The 22,613-nt window shown below is 41.8% G+C and overlaps 1 long non-coding RNA gene across 1 annotated transcript; it reads right to left on the bottom strand.

Moving 5' to 3' along the window:
* Positions 1–13,504: 13,504 nt before the first annotated feature.
* Positions 13,505–20,747, bottom strand: Gm36680. Its single transcript, XR_389702.2, has 3 exons — positions 20,728–20,747; positions 16,928–17,007; positions 13,505–14,927 (listed from the first exon to the last, which is right to left on the bottom strand). It is a non-coding gene; the product is annotated as a predicted gene, 36680 (long non-coding RNA).
* Between the last annotated feature and the right edge of the window lie 1,866 nt (positions 20,748–22,613).

The following is a 22,613-nucleotide window of genomic DNA, read 5'->3' as shown; positions in this document are numbered from 1 at the left end:
AATGAAGGACACTTAAATATTGGAGTGAGAAAACTCTATTGTAAGTGCCTTTGAGCCCAAAGCTGTTGTCTTACCAGATAGCATCTGGCCCAGACATTTGTGTTCCAGTGATCTAGGATCAGGACAGTACAGAGCCTGTACATAAGAGCACTAAATAAACTGTGCCTCAGACATCAGCCTGTCTGTTATGTCTCTCACCCAGAAGCATGACAGGCAGACATCACTGTATTTGGCTTCCAGCTGGAAAATGTTTCCAAATACAGAAATGAGACCACTAATTCTCAAGAGAACTACTGACACTGTGGGTGGGATGTAGGGAACCCAACCAAGACTTCCTTAAGGTCCTTGAAAGAAATGCCTGTCTTTTCTTAAACCGCCCTGGCATTCACCACAGCTTACAGCTCTGTACTGGACCAAGCCCTGGAGAACACACTGGGGATCCACTGCTGGGAGCCAATGAAGATGTGCTCTCAAGTTTAAGCTCATGTGATCCAAACTCCCCAATGCCTTCTGAGCTGGGTACATATGTGGGCTTTTTCATTTTCCATCACATCATTCTACTTTGTCTGAGTCTATCTGGAAGCTCCATCCTCTGCTCTGTATGGCTTATTTGTCCCCGTGCAGTGGGTTAATCTTGATTGACAGCTTGATTGAATCCAGAATCAACTAAGAGGCACACCCCTGGGTGTGTCTGTGAGGGTATTCCCAGAATGAATTGACGACAGGGAGAAGATGCCCCTCTAGAGGCACCTTCCAAGGCACAGCCCAAGTAGGCAGAGACCCAAGGGCGGAGCTGTGCTGCATGCTCTGCCTTTGTTTCTTACTGCTGAGCATCAACCCCATTGCCGTGGCTGTCATGCTTCCTGACATCAGAACTCACTTCCCTGACTTTCTAACTTGGACTTAAGGTGATTAGTTCTCTAGGATGCCTCCAGACCTTTGCTATCAGATTGGAACTACTGAGGCCTCCCTCCTAGTAGAGTGGGCAACACTCAGGCTCTCGGACTCTTCTGTGGGTAGACGCCCAATGAACTACCCCCAGGGCAATTTTATCAATCTCCTTTACCCATATCCTCACTCCATCTGTCCTGTTCCTCGAAAACCCTGATGAATACACTTTGTATGCCTTGAGTAGATATACATTCCTGCCCTGAACTTCAACATTTTTATGTCAACAGGCAGGAGTATTCTGGCTGTGTCTCATCTCCAGGGCAAGTGGGTCTATATGAGCCTGTGATGATCTGAGCTTAGAGTTCTACTTTGGGGTGACCTTGGCTACTGGAGAAGCATATTTTCTTCCTTAGTCATTAAATTATGAAATTCTTGAGAGAAGCATCGATTAAATAGAGCTGAGAATATAGTATGAGCTTCTATGATCAGGTTATGTGCAAACTGCTCCTGTGTAAATTAACTTACTGCTTCACAGAAAGCCAGGTGCCATATGTGAACACTGGCAGGGATGCAGGAATCTTTGCTTTGTGGTAATGCCCCTCTGGTCCCATGCCTATGAGAAAGAGAAAGATTTCTTATCTCATAACTGTATATGCAGAACAGGATATGCTTGAACTGTGAGAGACAGAGAAACATGTAGATTATGACTACCTCTGTGGAAAACAATGAGCATACACTGACATCCTTACAATTAATTGAATCATAAAGGTCTTTTTTGCTCATTTTATGTCAATCACCCAGAAGCCTCCAAACTGCTGTATAAGTGAAACCGCTTTTTGAGCCATTGAAAACCATTTTGGGGTGACTTGGAATAAAGTAGAGCTTGTAAGCTAGGAACCGACCCCAAGACAGGCTTTGATATTCTAAGGAACCAACCCCAAGATGTATGCCATTGATATGTTAATGAACCAGGCATACACTGTAATCTCAAAGCTAAGGTCTACTGGAAAAAGACAAAAATTGGAACCTTAGAGATGGCCTCTAGGATCCCAGTACTGTGCTCCTGAGACACAATGTCTGAAGTCTCTGTGCTGTATGGGGCACTGACAAGGGAACTTTGGGCCTATCTACTGTATAACTCTGACTTCAGTGGCCATCAAGTTTCTGGCATGGTTGCTGAGTTCATGCATGCCTATGTGTCGGCATAAACCAATGGCCAATGCTCCTAATGACCTTCCAGGACCTCTAAAGATTCCATCCTGGGACCCTGCCACAGCTGAAGGATGCTTGAATGCTCAGGAAGCATCATTACTGTCTTAGTCAGGGTTTTACTGCTGTGAACAGACACCATAACCAAGGCAAGTCTTATAAAAAACAACATTTAATTGGGGCCCACTTACAGGTTCAGAGGTTCAGTCCATTACCATCAAGGAGGGAGCATGGCAGCATCCAGGCAGGCAGGAGGCAGGAGGAGCTGAGAGTTCTATGTCTTCATCCAAAGGCTGCTTGTGGAAGACTGACTTCCAGGCAACTAGAGTGAGGATCTTATGCCCACACCCACAGTGACACACCCATTCCAACCAGGTCACACCTATTCCAACAAGGGCACACCTCCAAATGGTGCCACTCCCTAGTCCAAGAATATACAAACCATCACAATTACCATCCTTACCTGGAAGATTCCCTATGCTATTATCTACCACAAGTGTTCCTGCTGGGGTAAGATGTCTGTTTCCATAATACAACCTTAACCTTGATAATAGCACAGTATTGTGTGGAATGTCTGCATCAATAAACACAGTATATTCAAAAGGAAAAATCTCACATGGACAGCCTAACTGTGAGCACCTCACAACCTACCATGCCATGTTCTCTATAATAAGGTATGGAGGACTGAATACTCCAAAGCCATGCAAGTCCTACAGCCATAGTCCTGACATAAGAAACCAAGTACTATGACCTACAGAGATCAAGCCTATTGAGATTAGATGATACTCACATTTAAGTAAAACTTAAAAGGAAATGAATGAAACCATTAACCAAAAGAGCCAGGTCCTCAAATGCAATCAAACCCTCCAATTTGTCTTCACTCGCTTCTGCAAAATGGCATTGCTTGGTCTGTGAGTCCCAGCGCTTTTTCTTCCTAGACCACAGAGCAACTGTGATTAAAAACTGCATGGTACTGGAATAGTGACAGACAAGTAGACCAATGGAATAGAATTGAAGACCCAGAAATGAACCCACACACCTATGGTCACTTGATCTTCGACAAGGGAGCTAAAACCATCAAGTGGAAGAAAGACAGCATTTTCAACAAATGGTGCTGGCACAACTGGTTGTTATCATGTAGAAGAATGCAAATCGATCCATTCCTATCTCCTTGTACTAAGGTCAAATATAAGTGGATCAAGGAACTTCACATAAAACCAGAGACACTGAAACTTATAGAGGAGAAAGTGGGGGAAAAGTCTCGAAGATATGGGCACAGGGGAAAAAATTCCTGAATAGAACAGCAATGGCTTGTGTTGTAAGATCGAGGATTGACAAATGGGACCTCATGAAACTGCAAAGCTTCTGCAAGGCAAAAGATACTGTCAATAAGACAAAAAGACCACCAACAGATTGGGAAAGGATCTTTACCTATCCTAAATCAGACAGGGGACTAATATCCAATATATATAAAGAACTCAAGAAGGTGGACTCCAGAAAATCAAATAACCCCATTAAAAGATGGGGCTCAGAGCTAAACAAAGAATTCTCACCCGAGAAATACGGAATGGCAGAGAAGCACCTGAAAAAATGTTCAACATCCTTAATCATCAGAGAAATGCAAATCAAAACAATCCTGAGATTCCACCTCACACCAGTCCGAATGGCTAAGATCAAAAATTCAGGTGACAGCAGATGCTGGCAAGGATGTGAAGAAAGAGAAACCCTCCCGCATTGTTGGTGGGATTGCAAGCTTGTACAACCACTCTGGAAATCAGTCTGGTGGTTCCTCCGAAAATTGGGCATAGTACTACCGGAGGATCCCGCAATACCTCTCCTGGGCATATATCCAGAAGATGTCCCAACCGGTAAGAAGGACACATGCTCCACTATGTTCATAGCAGCCTTATTTATAATAGCCAGAAGCTGGAAAGAACCCAGATGTCCCTCAACAGAGGAATGGATACAAAAAATGTGGTACATTTACACAATGGAGTACTATTCACCTATTAAAAAGAATGAATTTATGAAATTCCTAGGCAAATGGTTGGACCTGGAGGGCATCATCCTGAGTGAGGTAACACAATCACAAAAGAACTCAAATGATATGTTCTCACTGATAAGTGGATAGTAGCCCAGAAACTTAGTATAGCGAGATATAAGGTACAATTTGCAAAACACATGAAACTGAAGAAGAACGAAGACCAAAGTGTGGACACTTTGCCGCTTCTTAGAATTGGAAACAATCACCCATGGAAGGAGTTACAGAGACAAAGTTTGGAGCTGAGACAAAAGGATGGACCATCTAGAGACTGCCATATCCAGGGATCCATCCTATAATTAGCCTCCAAACGATGATACCATTGCATACACTAGCAAGCGTTTGTTGCAAGGACGGTGATATAGCTGTCTCTTGTGAGACTAGGCCGGGGCCTAGCAAACACAGAAGTGGATGCTCACAGTCAACTATTGGATGGATCACAGTGCCCCCAATGGAGGAGCTAGAGAAAGTATCCAAGGAGCTAAAGAGATCTGCAACCCTGTAGGTGCAACATTATGAACTAACCAGTACCCCGGAGCTCTTGACTCTAGCTGCATATGTATCAAAAGATGGCCTAGTCAGCCATCACTGGAAAGAGAGGCCCATTGGACAGGCAAACTTTATATGCCCCAGTACAGGGGAACGCCAGGGCCAATAAATGGGAATGGGTGGGTAGGGGAGTGGGGGGGAGGGTGTGGGGGACTTTTGGGATAGCATTGGAAATGTAATTGAGGAAAATACTTAAAAAAAAAGGTAAGCAAGATGTAGTGGATAATTCACCGGTTACCATGGCTTTTGACCTAAATTTGATCCCTGGATTTCACATGGTGTAAGAAGAGAATTGACATCTGCAAGTTGTTTTCTGACCTCCACTTGTGCATCATGACATAGCAACCCCCTCCCCATACATACTAAATAATAAATAAATAAATAAATAAATAAATAAATAAATAAATAATAAAAAAGAAAGTCCAACTGACAGAGGGCCCTGTTAGACCCAAGGGACAGAATGGCAGCTGCAGGTCCTTGAGGAAGGCTGGGAAAGAAAGGATTTGTCCACCCTTCCATCATGGTCGGTGACCATCGGTCCAGCAGTGTGGGAGTCAGTGTGCCATACACGTCATCAGGAAAGAGGCCAGAAGCACTCTGCCAATGCTCCGGCCTGACTCACATTTAGTGTCCCACATTACAGTTGGGAAGGACGAAGGAATGGCTGATTTTGCTGCCTCGGGAAAGATGCTGCTTCTGGCTGAGTCCACTGGACAAAGGCAATACACATTCAGCCATGTCATCAAAGACCCCCCACTCCAGAGAATTACTAGATAAAAGGAGGGCATAAGCTTTGGGTTGAGTTTATTCAGACAAATATTCTATGGAGGAGGGCAGCGTGCTTAGACATCTATGCAGGTAATGTTAAGCAAAGCTGAGATCTCATCCTTACAGGCTGTGTAATCAGTCAGTGGAAATATTCATTGCCTCTACAGTCATGCTAGATTGTAAAGCTGCAATTTTGTGGAATTGTCTCAAGGTAGGGAAGACAGTCCACAGGAAGTGTCAAAAGTAAAGACTGTCCCTCATGTCCAGAATTCTGGAAGCCAGGGTAAAGCTCTGTATTCATATTATGAAAGACATTTAAAAGAAGGAAGCAAATTTTTATTAGATATTTTCTTCATTAACATTTCAAATGCTATCCCAAAGCCCCCTAACCCCCCCCCCCCGCTCCCTAACCCTACCTACTCCTGCTTCCTGGCCCTGGCATTCCCCTGTACTGGGGCAAATGATCCTCACAATACCAACGGCTTCTCCTCCCATTGATGACCGACTAGGCCATCCTCTGCTAAATATGCAACTAGAGACACAGCTCTGGGGGATACTGGTTAGTCCATATTATTATTCCTCCTATAGAGTTGCAGACCCCTTTAGCTCCTTGGGTACTTTCTCTAGCTCCTTCATTAGGGGCCCTGTGTTCCATCCAATAGCTGACTGTGAGCATCCACTTCTCTATATGCCAGGCATTGGCATAGCCTCAGAAGAGAGAGCTATGTCAGGGTCCTGTCAGCAAAAACTTTCTGACATTTGCAATAGTGTCTGGGTTTGGTGGTTGTATATGGGATGGATCCTAGGGTGGGGCAGTCTCTGGATGGTCTTTCCTTCTGTCTTAGCTCAAAACTTTGTCTCTGTAACTCCTTCCATGGGTATTTTGTTCCCCATTCTAAGAAGGAGAGAAATATCCACACTTTGGTCTTCCTTCTTCTTGAATTTCATGTGTTTTGCAAATTGTATCTTGAATATTCTAAGTTTCTGGCTAATATCTGCTTATCAGTGAGTACATATCATGTGTGTTCTTTTGTGATTGGGTTACCTCATGCAGGATGATATCCTCCAGATGCATCCATTTGCCTAAGAATTTCATGAATTCATTGTTTTTAATTGCTGAGTAGTACTCCATTGTGTAAATGTACCACATTTTCTGTATCCATTCCTCTGTTGAGGGATCCTGGGTTCTTTCCAGCTTCTGGCTATTATAAATAAGGCTGCTATGAACATAGTGGAGCATGTGTCCTTATTACCGGTTGGGACATCTTCTGGGTATATGCCCAGGAGAGGTATTGCTGGATCCTCCGGTAGTACTATGTCCAATTTTCTGAGGAACTGCCAGACTGATTTCCAGAGTGATTATATGAGCTTACAATCCCACCAACAATGGAGGAGTGTCCCTCTTTCTCCACATTCTCGCCAACATCTGCTGTCACCTGAATTTTTGATCTTAGCCATTCTGACTATATAATTCACTATATAAACAAACTCAATGACAAAACCACACGATCATCTCATTAGATGCTAAGAAAGCATTTGACCAAATCCAGCACCCATTCATGATAAAAGTCTTGGAAAGAGCAGGAATTCAAGGCCCATACCTAAACACAATAAAAGCAATATACAGCAAACCAGTAGCCAACATCAAACGAAATGGAGAAGCTGGAAGCAATCCCACTAAAATCAAAGACAAGACAAGGCTGCACACTTTCTCCCTACCTATTCAGTATAGTGCTCGAAGTCCTAGTCAGAGCAATTTGACAACAAAAGGAGGTCAATGGGATACAAATTGGAAAGGAAGAAGTGAAAATATCACTATTTGCAGATGATATGGTACTATATATAAGTAATCCTAAAAATTCCACCAGAGAACTCCTAAGCCTGATAAACAGCTTCAGTGAAGTACCTGGATATAAAATTGACTCAAAAAAAAATCAGTGGCCTTTCTCTACACAAAGGATAAACAGGCTGAAAAAGAAATTAGGGAAACAACATCCTTCACAATAGTCACAAATAATATAAAATACCTTGGCGTGGCTCTAACTAAGGTAGTGAAAGATCTGTATGATAAGAACTTCAAGTCTCTGAAGAAAGAAATCAAAGATCTAAGAAGATGAAAAGTTCTCCCATGCTCATGGATTGGCAGGATCAATATAGTCAAAATGGCTATCCTGCCGAAAGCAATCTACAGATTCAATGCAATCCCCATCAAAATTCCAACTCAATTCTTCACCGAGGTAGAAAGGGCAATTTGCAAATTCATCTGGAATAACAAAAAACCTAGGATAGCAAAAACTCTTCTCAAGGATAAAAGAACCTCTGGTGGAATCACCATTCCAGACCTCAAGCTGTGCTACAGAGCGATTGTGATAAAAACTGCATGGTACTGGTATAGAGACAGACAAGTAGACCAATGGAATAGAACGGAAGCAAATTTTTAAACTGAGGAACCATTGTTTGATTTTTGATTTTAGAAATTAATTTTGACGGCAGAATGAATAATGTGTCCGGGGTAGAAAGAATAAAGTTTCTATCTGCTCGTGGCCATCAGATGCCCCTGTGTGCCAATACCCTGACAACAGATCACCAGATGGATGTTGAGGTGAGCCACCCAGAGGCTCAAAGCAGCTCCACTAAACTAGGCTGATAGACTGAAGGAGTGCTTGGGCAGACAGGAAGAAAGACCACTCAACCAGCTCTGTGGAAACAGAGAGACCTTTCCACTGACACAGTCGGATAACCCCCTGACCTGACAGCCCAGAGGGCTGTCACAATGTTTACTTCTTCCTCCCTGCCACCCTGCTTTGCTGATCTTTCTATAACCTTCATTGTTCTTCTCAGCCTTCTTACCTGCTTTTTTTTCTATTGCTCATAACTAGCTGTGGTACTTTTGTGCGTTCTCGTATATTTCTCTCTCTAGCCTTCTCTAGGAAGTGGCATCCGCATCCGTCATTGTGACCTTTAATAGGTTAACATGTAGGCAACATCAACTTGAATTACCTTCCTGACCTTAACTGCCAATTTCTTACGATATTTCAACCATGTCAAAATACAGCTTAAATCTGCCTTCCATCTTTGTTTCTCTGCTTTATGCCATCATTTCAGAAGATTTACTCTCTCTGTCTCTGTCTCTCTCTGTGTGCATGTGAGTGCATGTATGTGTGTGTGAGCATGTGTGTGCATGTATGTGTGTGTGTGCATGTATGTGCATGTATGTGTGTGTGCATGTACACACATAACTGAAGGTGCACATAGACACCAGAAGACGGCGTCAGATTTCTTAGAACTGAATTTACAGGCAGTTGTAAGCCATCAGACATATGCAGAGACTGTGTTAAAAAGTCTCACAGAAAATGATCAGGTGTCCTTCGCTTGGCTATTTCTTGGCTGCTTCTTGGATCACGCAGAGTACATTAGACCCTGGAAGCAGAGTAGTGAAGACACAAACACAAACATAATAAAGTACTGACAGAACTCATCCAAGAGGGGACATGAAATACCTGAGTTAAAAGAGGATTTAGTTTCTTCTTGGTTTAAAAACTGCCAAGTGTAGTGGCTAAGGAAATAGCCTAAATCAAACTGCCCGAGTCAAGCTCTGTCGCTACCATATATTAATTGTGTGGTTTTGAGCAGGTCACTTAACTTTTCTTCCATTAATTTCCTCCTTACAAGATGGAGATCATAATAAAACCGAGCTTGTTTGGTTGCCAGGAAGATTAAACTATTTTGTGTGTATAAAATGTCTAGAAGAAAAATGTTAAATGACTACTAAATACTATATTTAAATTATCTTGGTCTCTCCCTGGTGGTGACACAACCCAGTGTTTTAGTGAAATCTAAGTTGGAATGAGTGTAGAAAGTCTAAGGGTCACTGACAGTGTTAAGCTCTTGTGCGTGTTCCTGGAATCTCAGCTCCCTGGAGGCAGGAAAATGGAGAGTTGAAGGTCGCTGGAGCTCCAGGGTGACCCCGGACCTCTGAGATGTTCTTAGTGAGATTAATACTGCTTCTGAGGGTTTTTGTTTTTGTTTTGTTTTGTTTGTTTTTTAGAAATTTGCTATTTGGAAGCTTCATGCGCATAGACAGAGTCTTTACCATTCTGCTTTCTGCTCCCCAGGTGGGAAGAGGAGACCACAGCTGTGTGTCCCTCTCACTGTTGAGATAAAAGGATTAAGTCACTTAAATGCTTTCCAGAGAGACAGGTGCACAGAATTGGTCAATAAGTTGACAATATCACCACTTCTAATATGAAAACTATAGTAACGGAAGGGCCAAGCTTTCTGAGTATTTAAGAAAGTCAGTTTATATCATTTTAAAGTACAAAATGTTTCTTCCTCAGTAAAGATAAATGATTATAAGAATTAACCAATTAAGCAATTTTAGGCAAGTGTTTTTAAGCTCACAGCCAGTATACCAGCAGACCAGTATACCAGCAGGTGAACGGTGCTCTCTTTCTGAGTTTGTTTTTGTTGTTGTTGTTGTTTTTTGGTCATGAACACTTTAACTTTGCGCAGCACCTGCAGACAAGCCCCACAGCCTTCCCAAGCTATGGCCTGGTATGAGTTGAAACTCCATGGAGAGGAAGATGAACATAGACAGAGGGACAGACTGCCTAAGGCTCTGTTCTGAGAGCCTCACCTCAGGGGGCTGCATCTTGTTCACAGGGAAGTTAGATTGTCTACTGGCTCCCAGAGATCTGTCCCAACTTATGAAAGTGCTGTTTACTGACAACCAAGGCCTAAGTCTGGGGAGATGCTTAGGTTCCGGGGCCTCACAAGCTGAGTTTCTAGAATGTTCCCTTCTCAACCTGGTGTTCATCACAGAAATGGACCTCACATATCTCCTGTCCTGCTATGCTGCTTTTTCTAAACATGCTAAACTCTTGTTTACAGCCACCGTGTGCCAGGACATAATGGCCACACCTCCATCTGTCCTAACACAGACCTAGGAACAGACATTGAGACAAACTTGGGGACAGACATCAAGACAGACAGATCTGGGGATAGACAGACCTGAAGACAGACCTGGGTCTGTCTTCCCTGCTCAGTCAGAAGAGATGACAAGCAAATCTGCTGAAACTTACTAAAGTTTGCTTGTGGCATCATGACACAGAATACATGCACACTGGCATGGTTTGTTTGTTATGAATTAGCCTCTAGCCCGGGTGTAACTTGGATGGTACCTTGGGAAGAATTTGCTCAGCGGTATTTGGAGGAAGTAAACTCCTGCTCTACAGAAAAGGGTAAGTACAGGAGACACTGAGAGAAACATCAGCATCAAAAATCTCAGAGACAAAGCTGACCATATGACCAGAGGGACAAGACCAGACTTGGTTCAGAGTTCCTGTAAAGATGCTAGCTAGAGGTAGGACAGAGGCGACGGATAGATCTGTTGGGGCTGTTACACAAGTCTCTCTTCTAAGATTGCCTGATCTTTGGCTAAAGTACAGCCTGGCCACCAATTTCTGTCTCTGCATTGTGGCTCTTGAATGGTAAGAACAGTGAACTTTTCTATTCCAGTTACTATAAGTCTCAGGCTAAACGGACATTTGGAGGGAACAGCTAGGACTCTAAAGGCAGAATGATATCTGTGAAGCACTACAAATGTTGCAAAATTGTATTTTTCTCCTAAAAAATTATTGTTTAAACTCTTTTTTTTGTTTTTGATTTTTTTGTTAATTACTTTATTTATTTACTTTTTTTGGTATTTATTTCATTTACATTTCCAATGCTATCCCAAAAGTCCCCCACCCACACCCCACCCAACCATTCCCACTTCTTGGCCCTGGAGTTCCCCTGTACTGAGTCATATAAAGTTTGCACGACTAATTGGCCTCTCTTTGCACTGATGGCCGACTAGGCCATCTTCTGATTCATATTCATCTAGAGACACCAGCTCCGGGGGGAGGGGTGGGGGGGGGGCGGCAGGTACTGGTTAGTTCATAATGTTGTTCCACCTATAGGATTGCAGATCCCTTTAGCTCCTTGGGTACTTTCTCTAGCTCCTATATTGGGGGCCCTGTGATCCATCCAATAGCTGACTGTGAGCATCCACTTCTGTGTTTGCTAGGCCCAGGCATAGTCTCACAAGAGACAGCTATATCTGGGTTCTTTCAGCAAAATCTTGCTAGTATATGCAATGGTGTCAGCATTTGGAAGCTGATTATGGGATGGATCCCCAGATATGGTAGTCTCTAGATGGTCCATCCTTTTGTCTCAGCTCCAAACTTTGTCTCTGTAACTCCTTCCATGGGTGTTTTGTTCCCAATTCTAAGAAGGGGCAAAGTGTCCACACTTTGGTCTTCGTTCTTCTTGAGTTTCATGCGTTTAGCAAATTATATCTTATATCTTGGGTATTCTAAGTTTCTGGGCTAATATCCACTTATCAGTGAGGACATATCATGTGAGTACCTTTGTGTTTGGGTTACCTCACTCAGGATGATGCCCTCCAGGTCCATCCATTTGCCTAGGAATTTCATAAATTCCTTGTTTTTAATTGCTGAGTAGTACTCCATTATGTAAATGTACCACATTTTCTGTACCCATTCCTCTGTTGAGGGGCACCTGGGTTCTTTCCAGCTTCTGGCTATTATAAGTAAGGCTGCTATGAACATAGTGGAGCATGTGTCCTTCTTATCGGTTGGAACTTCTTCTGGATATATGCCCAGGAGAGGTAATGCGGGATCCTCCGGTAGTACTATGTCCAATTTTCTAAGGAATGCCAGACTGATTTCCAGAGTGGTTGTACAAGCTTGCAATCCCACCAACAATGGAGGAGTGTTCCTCTTTCTCCACATCCTTGCCAGCATCTGCTGTCACCTGAATTTTTGATCTTAGCTATTCTGACTGGTGTGAGATGGAATCTCAGGGTTGTTTTGATTTGCATTTCCCTGATGAATAAGGATGCTGAACATTTTTTCAGGTGCTTCTGAGCCATTCGGTATTCCTCAGGTGAGAATTCTTTGTTTAGCTCTGAGCCCCATTTTTTAATGGGGTTATTTGATTTTCTGGAGTCCACCTTCTTGAGTTCTTTATATATATTGGATATTAGTCCCCTATCTGATTTAGGATAGGTAAAGATCCTTTCCCAATCTGTTGGTGGCCTTTTTGTCTTATTGACAGTGTCTTTTGCCTTGCAGAAGCTTTGCAATTTTATGAGGTCCCATTTGTCGATTCTCAATTTTACAGCACAAGCCATTGCTGTTCTATTCAGGAATTTTTCCCCTGTACCCATATCTTCAAGGCTTTTCCCTACTTTCTCCTCTATAAGTTTCAGTGTCTCTGGTTTTATGTGGAGTTCCTTAATCCACTTAGATTTGACCTTAGTACAAGGAGATAGAAATGGATCAATTCGCATTCTTCTACATGATAACCGCCAGTTGTGCCAGCACCATTTGTTGAAAATGCTGTCTTTTTTCCACTGGATGGTTTTAGCTCCCTTGTCAAAGATCAAGTGACCATAGGTGTGTGGGTTCATCTCTGGGTCTTCAATTCTGTTCCATTGGTCTACTTGTCTGTTGCTATACCAGTGCTATGCAGTTTTTATCACAATTGCTCTGTAGTACAGCTTTAGGTCAGGCATGGTGATTCCACCAGAGGTTCTTTAATCCTTGAGAAGAGTTTTTGCTATCCTAGGTTTTTTGTTATTCCAGATGAATTTGCAGATTGCCCTTTCTAATTCGTTGAAGACTAGAGTTGGAATTTTGATGGGGATTGCATTGAATCTGTAGATTGCTTTTGGCAAGATAGCCATTTTTACTATATTGATCCTGCCAATCCATGAGCATGGGAGATCTTTCCATCTTCTGAGATCTTTAATTTCTTTCTTCAGAGACTTGTTTAAACTCTTAACAGAGACTTTAGCAAGGAATTAAAAACTCAACCTTCTATTTATTTATTTATTTATTCAGTCAGTCATTGTAGACAAGATCTCATAAAGCCTATGCTGGCCTCAAACTTGTTATGTATCCAAGAGTGATCTTGAACTCCCAATCCCACTGACTTCACCTCCTGAGTTCTTGGATTACAGGCATGCACCATCATGGCTAATTTATGTATTGGAGATGAAGCCTGGGCTTCATACACACTAGGCATGCTCTCTGAAGTCTATGGACTGAGACCCATCAGGCCTCTTCACTGTTTTCCAGCTGACAGTGGTTATGAGTTGCCTGCATCTCACAAATAGTCCTCTGAAGATGTATAAGGACTTGCTAATCCTTCATTCTCTCTCTTCCTGGTGGAGGTGGAGCAATGGAGCAGTTGCCTCCATGTGCAGGAGCCTGCAGAAGTCAGTTAAAAGTAACGGCTAAAATTATAAATTACTATGAACATTTCTTTAAAATCTTATCTCAGTAGAATTTTCCATATTATTGTATAGTAGTGATTTTTAGGTGAGTGTGGTTTTGTACCTAAATGTTGCCCCACACTCCTGCATCCCATATGGCAGTGTCCAGAGCACTTTCTCCCAGTGATGGAGCTTGAACACAGAGAGACCTCAGGGAACGGAGCATACTCTAAACTCTGTGGTATCACCCTCAAGAATAACCCTATAGGCATTCTCATCTCCAGGTAAGAAGAAATTAACAATGTTTTGAATAAATGCCCAATATCATTGCACACACGCACAAAAAACTAAGTGAGCAACTATAATCCATTTTCAAAATTGTTTGTTTTGCTTTTGCTTTTAAGATTCAGGCAGAATGTAGATCCATTCCAAGAAGGGCTCATATGAGACACTGTGTCTTCCTCAAGGTGTGGCCGTTACAAGTTTTTCTGAACAGGGTTTATTAATCGCTTTGAGTATCTAGAGAGTACTTCCCTACCCTGTAGCAATTTGGACCAGAGACACTGTGGCAGTCATTGGAATATGAGTCACCTGATGGGCTTCAAGTCAAAATGACACCAGAGGACGGTAAAGTCAGCATTTTGTCAAGATGCCTGGATGCCTGGGGATTTCTAGTTAATGCTTTAATTTATTGTTTTTATATTTTGGCTTAAAGTTCCTCTGCTTCTGTAGGAATTAGACTATCACTTAAAAGTAACTGGATTCCTTTTGTTATTACTAAAGAGATCTAAAAATTTTTTTTGGAAAATACTACCAACTAGATTTTTCTTGATCAAAGATCATGGCTCATAGCTAGCGTGATCTAAAACCCATGTTGGAGGCTGTTTCCACTGAGAGAGCAATGAAGCATTTGTATAATAACATCTGTTCTGCTTTATTATACTTCTGCGTTTCTCAAAATCTTCCCTTGAAGTCTCATTTTGAAATCAGAGTTACTGGGATAGGAAAGCTTCTTAATTCTTCAGGCATATCTGAAATTGCCTGTATCTATGACAAATGTCACGACTGAAGCTGTGTATGTGCGCTAGGGTGGATGAGACATGTTGGTACCATGGAGGTATTTGATTGGAGATAAGCATCGGCTAACAGCATATCCTTTAACTTCCATGACACTTATCTCTACGATATCTGGAAACAAATAAAATTTAAAAATCAGTACAGAACCCCCCAATTTCTTTAAATTCTCCTGTGGGTGTGCCCACCATGGCAGCAGAAGAACGAGGCAGTCACTGCAACACATCCGAAGTCAGGAAGCAGAGAGCAATGAATGACGGTGCTTAGCACCAGGTCTCCTCTGTATGGTCTAGAACACAAGCCCAGGGACCATGTCACCCACTTTTTAAAAAAAAATTTTATTAGATATTTTCTTCATTTACATTTCAAATGCTATCCCAAAAGTCTCCTATACCTTTCCCCTGCCCTGTTCCTCTACCCACTCACTCCCACTTCTTGTCCATGGCATTCCCCTATACTGGGCATATAAAGTTTGCAAGACCAAGGGGCCTCTCTTTCCAATGATGGCCAACTAGGCCATCTTCTGCTACATATGCAGCTAGCGACACAAGCTCTGGGGTACTGGTTAGTTCATAATGTTGTTCCACCTATAGGATTGCAGATTATCTCCTTGTACAAAGCTCAAGTCTAAGTGGATCAAAGAACTCCACATAAAACCAGAGACACTGAAATTTATAGAGAAAAAGTGGGGAAAAGCCTCGAAGATATGGGCACATTCCTCGAAGATAGGGGAAACATTCCTGAATAGAACAGCAATGGTCTGGGCTGTAAGATCAAGAATCGACAAATGGGACCTCATAAAATTGCAAAGCTTCTGTAGGGCAAAAGATACTGTCAATAAGAAAAAAGGCCACCAACAAATTTGGAAAGAATTTTTAAATCTGATAGGGGACTAATATACAATATATACAAAGAGCTCAAGAAACTGAACTCCAGAAATTCAAATAACCCCATTAAAAGTGGGGTACAAAGCTAAACAAAGAATTCTCAACTGAGGAATACCAAAGGGCTGAGAAGCACCTGAAAATCTGTTCAACATCCTTAATCATCAGGGAAATGCAAATCAAAACAACCCTGAGATTCCACCTCACACCAGTCAGAATGGCTAAGATCAAAAATTCAGGTGACAGCAGATGCTGGCAATGATGTAGAGAAAGAGGAACACTCTTCCATTGCTGGTGGGATTGCAAGCTGGTACAATGCCACCCACTTTTGAGGGAATTGTCTCACTTCAATTAATTTAATGTAGATGAGTTCTCACAGATCTGCAGTCAACCTATCTAGAAAATAACTCGGAGTTATACCCGAGGTTTGCCTCCTGGGTGACTGTAGATCCCATCAAGTTGATAATCAGTAATTACCACCACACTCTATGGTTAACATTGTCCTCTTCATTTCATCTTTCACTCATTATTTCCCTCATCTCTTTGAAAACATGTAATGTATTTGATTAAAAGTCTTGGTGGATACTCAATGCCATGGCCAAGTCTCTTCAGAAATGGTTCCTATTTCTTTCTCTTTCCCTGGAAAGGGAGAAACTTATTTTGTTGTTGTTGTTGTATACTGAATAACTTTTAATGAAAGCTAGACATTTTGGGGGCTGGAGATGTCTGGCAGTTAAGAGCACTCCCTGCTCTTGTGAAGTAGCCAACTCAGTTCCCAGAATCCACATAGTGTGAGTCACAACTGCCTATAACTCGACCCCAGGGCATCCAATGTACTTTTCTGGCCTCCACTGGTATACACACAAACACACACACACACATACACACACACACACACACACACACACACACACCATTGTGCAGTAGTGCATACACACACATGAATCTAAACACACAAAATTAATTTCTATAAAAACTAAATATTTTGAATTTTAGAGTGTGACAGCTCTGGGAATCATATATTTCTCACAGGTCAAGTCTTCTCAGAGTTGCCTGTGTCTTGTTTCTATTGTCATAGTTGTTCATTTAACTACTTTTCTAAACTATGCTGCTGATATCTGTGTTCTGTTTAGTCCAGTGAACAGCTAGTGTTTTAAGCGAGGATTTTAAGCAATAGTAAAAAAAGAAAAGAGGAAAAAACAGAACATTTTCCCATCCTTTGTACAGTACCTGTGTGGGGAGCTGCTTCCAACTGCACAGGGGTCTTGATTGGTCCACATGTAGGTCTTGAACAGGAGCTAGGAGAAAGCCTGATATCCCTCAGGAGTTTCATTCATTGTGCTCCTGGAAACAGCCAGGCTACCAGGATAATAGTCCTCCCCTAAAACATCTACTATTGGGACATAGGACACACATACACACAAGTGATGATGCCTGCAGATCTAAGTATCCCTCCACTGATACAATAGGGCTCACTTGGATGTAAGTAGGAAGCTAGGGTGGGGATCTGAGTTGACTGGCAGCTAGACTCCCTGGCCAGAGAGCAATGGCTGTACTCCAAAGGATTTGCAACTCTTCCCTAGGCTAGTTTAAACCTGTTTGGGATGTAGGCAGAGCTAGAGAAGAGAGGGGGAAATGGAATAAAGGCAGAGACAGAAGGACACACAGAAAGCTAGCATGGGTCAAAACAAGCTATATGCCCTCTTAGATTCCTGCAGTAGGAGAGAAGCTCTGTATCTGGAATTGTTTGCATAGTGAGGCACCAGGGAAAATCATGTTCCAAATGGTGCAAAGTGCCGACGACTTTGCACTTCACCAACCAGGTGAACTTGAGAATGTTACCTACCTCTCCTGCCAAGTCCCTTGTATCTATGCTAACTGTCAGCTGTGTGCGTGTTGCTAATATCTACAAACATTCTAGAAGACTCTTGTTTCCCTATAAAAAGTTATTGGGAAGCTCATACGAGCACAGCAATACTGTTTGCTGTCTTTCTGTATGTATATAAACTCATGTGATTGTATAGTGTCTTGGAAATGGCTCTTTCAGGGTTAATTTCCAAGTTCTCAGTATTGAAAGGACAGCAGATTTTTGGGGGCAATAAAATATTCTGTCTTTGATAATTTAGTCTGTCAGTTCTGCCAGGTTTTGCACTGGTGCATTCCATGTGGACAGGCAATGCCAGCAGGCTCAAGCAGGTGTTATTTATGAAAGCTAGCAGGACTAATCCTTTGGAGTTTAACTAACACAAGCCATATTCTGTATTAAGTCATCTCCATGTCAGCCTCCTAGAAACTATTCATCTTAAGCAAACTATCAGCTGTTGCTAAGAGAGTCCAAATAACAACCACAGCCTTTTGCTGAACACCTCCCCGACACCCTGGCTTCTTCTACTAACTGAACGTGCCACATTTGTACAGAAAGCATTTGCACAAAATGTTGGAACAGGAGTCATGGAGCAAGGATACATGTTCAGTGCTTATGCTAGGTTGCAACAGCAGTGTTGGTCCTGGTTCATTTTTATTGCCCAAAAATCAAGAGTTTAAGAGACTACATTTTATAATAGGACCTAAAAATGGTTTGTTTGTTTGTTTGTTTGTTTGTTGTTTGTTTTCCCAGATTTAACCAATATCAAAAATGTAACATATCTGGGGGCTGGAAAGATGGTTCAGGAGCTATGAAAGCATACTCGTTCTTGAAGAATACCAGAACTAAACCAGAGTTCAGTCCCCACCACAACAATCAGGCAGCTAACAACTGTCTGTAACTCCAGCTCCAGGGATTCTAATATCTCTGGTTTCCAGAGATACCTGCACTCACATTTACACACCACTATTCATAGACACACCATAATCACTTTTAAAAATATCAACGCACCAGATTGATAATAAACTCCATAGTGTAACTGACAGAACACATGAATGACAGCCTTCTCCTCAGTTTGCAGCACATGAGCTGCTCTTCCGATGTTTAAGCCAAGGGAAGCTTTGTAAGTGTAACTTCATTGTCCTTAACACAAAGACCCCTGGGCAAAGTCTAATGGAATGTTTGAACGCTGATCCTTGCCCTGGCCAAACTCAAGTTTGAATTATATGACAACTGGAAGGGAGGATGGGTCAGTAAAAACATGATGCTTCTACCAAAAGCAGATGGGAGAGGAGCTCCCAAGGTTACAGAATTCCATTATTAATTTGATTATACTTAAAGGCTCACTACAACTGATATTTCCATACATTAATTACTCCTCTACGTATTTCTGCCAAATAACTAAATGGTCTCCTGACTTAGACAATGCTGTTATTCACAGAGTTGGCATAATCAGAAGTTATTGTGTTTCACTGTTAAATGCTATACAGATTGTTCATAGCCACCATAACAGACGTGTTTTCCACCATTTAAGTAACTGTTCTACACTTTGATTTTCCCCAGTGTCTCCTCCTTTCTGTTGATGTATAGATGTCAGGGTTAAACTACAAAGAAACTTGGAATCATGATAAAAGGGGAGTGTACTCAATAAATAGCCAAGGGCCATCAGAATGTCTGTTTCACAGGCCATGTCCTTCCAACATGTCTATGTTGATTTCCTGAGCACATAAGTAACATTTTCTTGCTGTAAACCTTATTGGAACTCAAATCCAGGTATCTATGATCATGACTAGTTGTGTCACCAAGGAGAAGGGGGTCACCACAGACTGTTTCTCTATTGTCTAGGTCTTCAGTTTAAGGTTCTGGCTACAAGCTCGTCCTCCACCGTGTTCAAGTCTAAAAGAAAGTCCCAAGAGCCTGCTCTTTAATGTGAATTAGCCTATTCTTGACTGCATGGATTATCTACATTTCCTGTAGACATCGAAAATTGTATTTGTAATCAAATTTTATTCAAAAACAATATAAAATGTAAAGACAGGGGATAGAGGAATGGCTCAATGGTTAAGAGGGTTTTCTGTTCTTCCTGGAGACCCAACTTCATCTTGCAGCTTCCATTCTGGCTAGTTTACAAACAGTAAAAATTTCCTGGACCTTTATGAATGACAGACTCTCCCATTTCACTTACTAAAAGGGCAAAGGGGTGGGGGATCTGTAGAAACACTTTAAACAACATGATTTCAGAACACCAAAACATATAGCTTTTTATAAAGATTTAACTGCAGCTCCTCCTTGAGAAGTCCTCAGCCAGCCCCACTTGAGTATGTAATATCCTCCCCCCCCCACTACCCCATCTTCCTTAAGACCCATGTTTAAACCAGTGTTAAAATATCTTCTTAATAAACCCCAGCACTGCTTCATATCCACCCTGAAAGTCTTTCCTGTCATGCAGTCAAGAATCCTGGCTTCCCAGGAGTGGAGGTCTCTGCAAACATTCCAGACACTGGAGCTCATGTAGCACAGACCTGGGTCTCTGGCTCCGGCTATGGCTGACAAAGCTTGGCTTAGTCTCTAAGGGGATTTATAATGGAGATCTATAGCAGAAATAAATCATGCAATACACATAAGATATTTTAAACAATAACAGGACAGTAAATATTTGTATTGCTATGGCAATATAAGCTTAATACTGTTGGATTTGCATAGAAACTAGCTTCACTGGTCATATAAATTCTGGTGACTCTTCTATACAGACTAAGTTGGATTTCTGTTTTGTTTTGTTTTTGATTTTTTGTCCCTACTCCCACTCCTGGTCAGTCCAATTTCCTTTGAAACTTTAAGGCATGAAGAAAAAGTGCAGCAGATTTTCTTTATAAAATCAAAGACTGGTTGCACTTATCTCTCTTTGTCTGTCACCCATAACCCTTCATTTGAAAAGGAATCGAGTTTAAACATGGTCAAAGTTATTGAATGGCCCAACTTAGAAAAAGTTCAAACCTCAGTCCACAGTTGATGGAAGTTCGTGAACCTTGGCAAAACTCTTGTTGACCTGTAGGAACATCAGGCTTATTTGGAACCAAAGCCAGGCGAGACTCACGGTTCCATGTGAAGGTTTCACAAAGCTCAACAAATAAGCATGATTTATGCAACACAAGTATTTGATCCTTACCTGTTGCTAAGATGTCCGATTCTCTTGGCACTTGACCTGATTTCTGTGTTTGACAGCTAGAATTATGCAATTTCCAGTCGGAATTACTTTTATTTATTTTGAAAGTTTACCACAGGGACACGTATATTTTTTTCTCTTTTAAATATTTACTTATCTCTTACTTATGTGTATGTGTTTATGTGAGTGTATGCATTGTGTGTGTGTGTGCGTGCGTGCGCGCTGTGCGTGTGTGCAGTTACCCACAGAGATCAGAGGGAGACATTGGGTCCTTTGGAAAAGCAGTGAAAACCCCTGCAGCACCATTAAGTGATCTTTCCAGCCGCAACTAATATATCCTAATTCAATACATAGGGTTTTTGATAAGTCTTTGACAATTGTGATAAATTAACTCCTTTCACAGGAGGAAGATAATGGAATAAGAATTTCTTCCTTTTAATCTGTTATGAAGAAAAGAACGAGTTTGTATGCTCAATTTTCCCCTTTACAAGTGGGACTCTGAGTAGCTGGTTACTAGTCTTTCTTCATCAGCTCCATTCTGGGTAAGTTATTACACATTTTCTAATCACAATGACTATAATTTATACAGTCTTGTGGAGTAGTGTTATTCAGTTTTACTTTTTAAGACAAGATCTCACTGTGGCTAGATAGCCATGCCTGGACTAAATGTTTCTCAGGTACCCTCACACGTGCAGCACTCCTCCTGACTCTACATGCTCCCTGATATTGGCATTATGATCACATACCTTCACACTTGATTTCAACTTTGTCCATTTTTTGTTTTTTTACTATTATTTTTAAAGGATTTATTTTATTTTATTTGTGTGTGTGTGTGTGTGTGTGTGTGTGTGTGTGTGTGTGTGCTAGTCTATGTGGCGTGTGTGTGAGAGCCAGTGAAAGCCAGAAGAGTGTTTCCTGGAGCTGCAGTTGGAGGTACTGATGACCTACCAATATGGGCGCTGGGGACCGCAGTCTGGCCCTCATGATTCAGGATTCTTAACCAGTGAGCATCTCTCTAAACCTGCCTGTTTATTTTTGATTCATGTATACAAATTTCTTTTTTTTTTAATTTTAACACAGGGGAAAGAGAAATAGCCGCAAAAAATATCAACACAATTCTAATTGGTTCCTTAATATTGTGAAACATAGTTTTCCACAATTAACCTCCCAGTAAGAGCAATGATTAACACCCTGAGTATAGATTTCTTAGCTGTGTTGGGTGAGCGCCTACATTTCTATGGGTTATAGAATCTCCCTTTTCTGTGAGATGCGGGTAGGAAAGAGAAGAGACTAGGCTAACTTAAGGACCACTACTACGCAGGTGCTTCTGATGCAAACACGTGGTGGAAGGACAGAGGATCATGCAAAAGGCCTTTGAAAGGCATATGGTATAATGTATATGTAAAAACAACAGATCATTCAGAATTAGACAAAATGGGTAACGGCTAAGAAAGCAACCAGAGAGTGCAAGTTCTTATGCACCTGTTAGGGTGTGGCTCTTTCCTCTGGAAATAACATAGCCATCTCCACCAGGGAACAGAGATGACTGTGAGTATCTGCATCCCCATAGCCTTGGCTATGAAGCAAGCTAAATAGGGTGGTGTCAAAACACATGGGAAAGTCCTTGGTACTGATAACACTAGGTAGAAGGAGAAGGAGGTTGGCTTTCCAGAACTTCATCTAGAATTCTGGGCATTACTCCTTCTTCCCAACTAAAACTGGCCCTGGGAGATGCTACTATATGAGTATGAAGATAGGACTCCATACTCCGGATGGTCAGAACATTCGGGAAACTGTTCTGGGATGAAGCTGCTTTTGAGTTCCCTGGGAACCTGTAGGTAACCTCTCACCTGTGACTCTGTGAGTGATCTCAATAAATCTACTAGTTT

This window comes from Mus musculus, chromosome 3 (assembly GCF_000001635.26).
Source record: "Mus musculus strain C57BL/6J chromosome 3, GRCm38.p6 C57BL/6J".
In the NCBI taxonomy this organism is placed as follows: domain Eukaryota; kingdom Metazoa; phylum Chordata; class Mammalia; order Rodentia; family Muridae; genus Mus; species Mus musculus.
The sequence above is the reverse complement of the archived record's forward strand: the minus strand, read 5'-3'. Positions and strand labels throughout refer to the sequence as shown.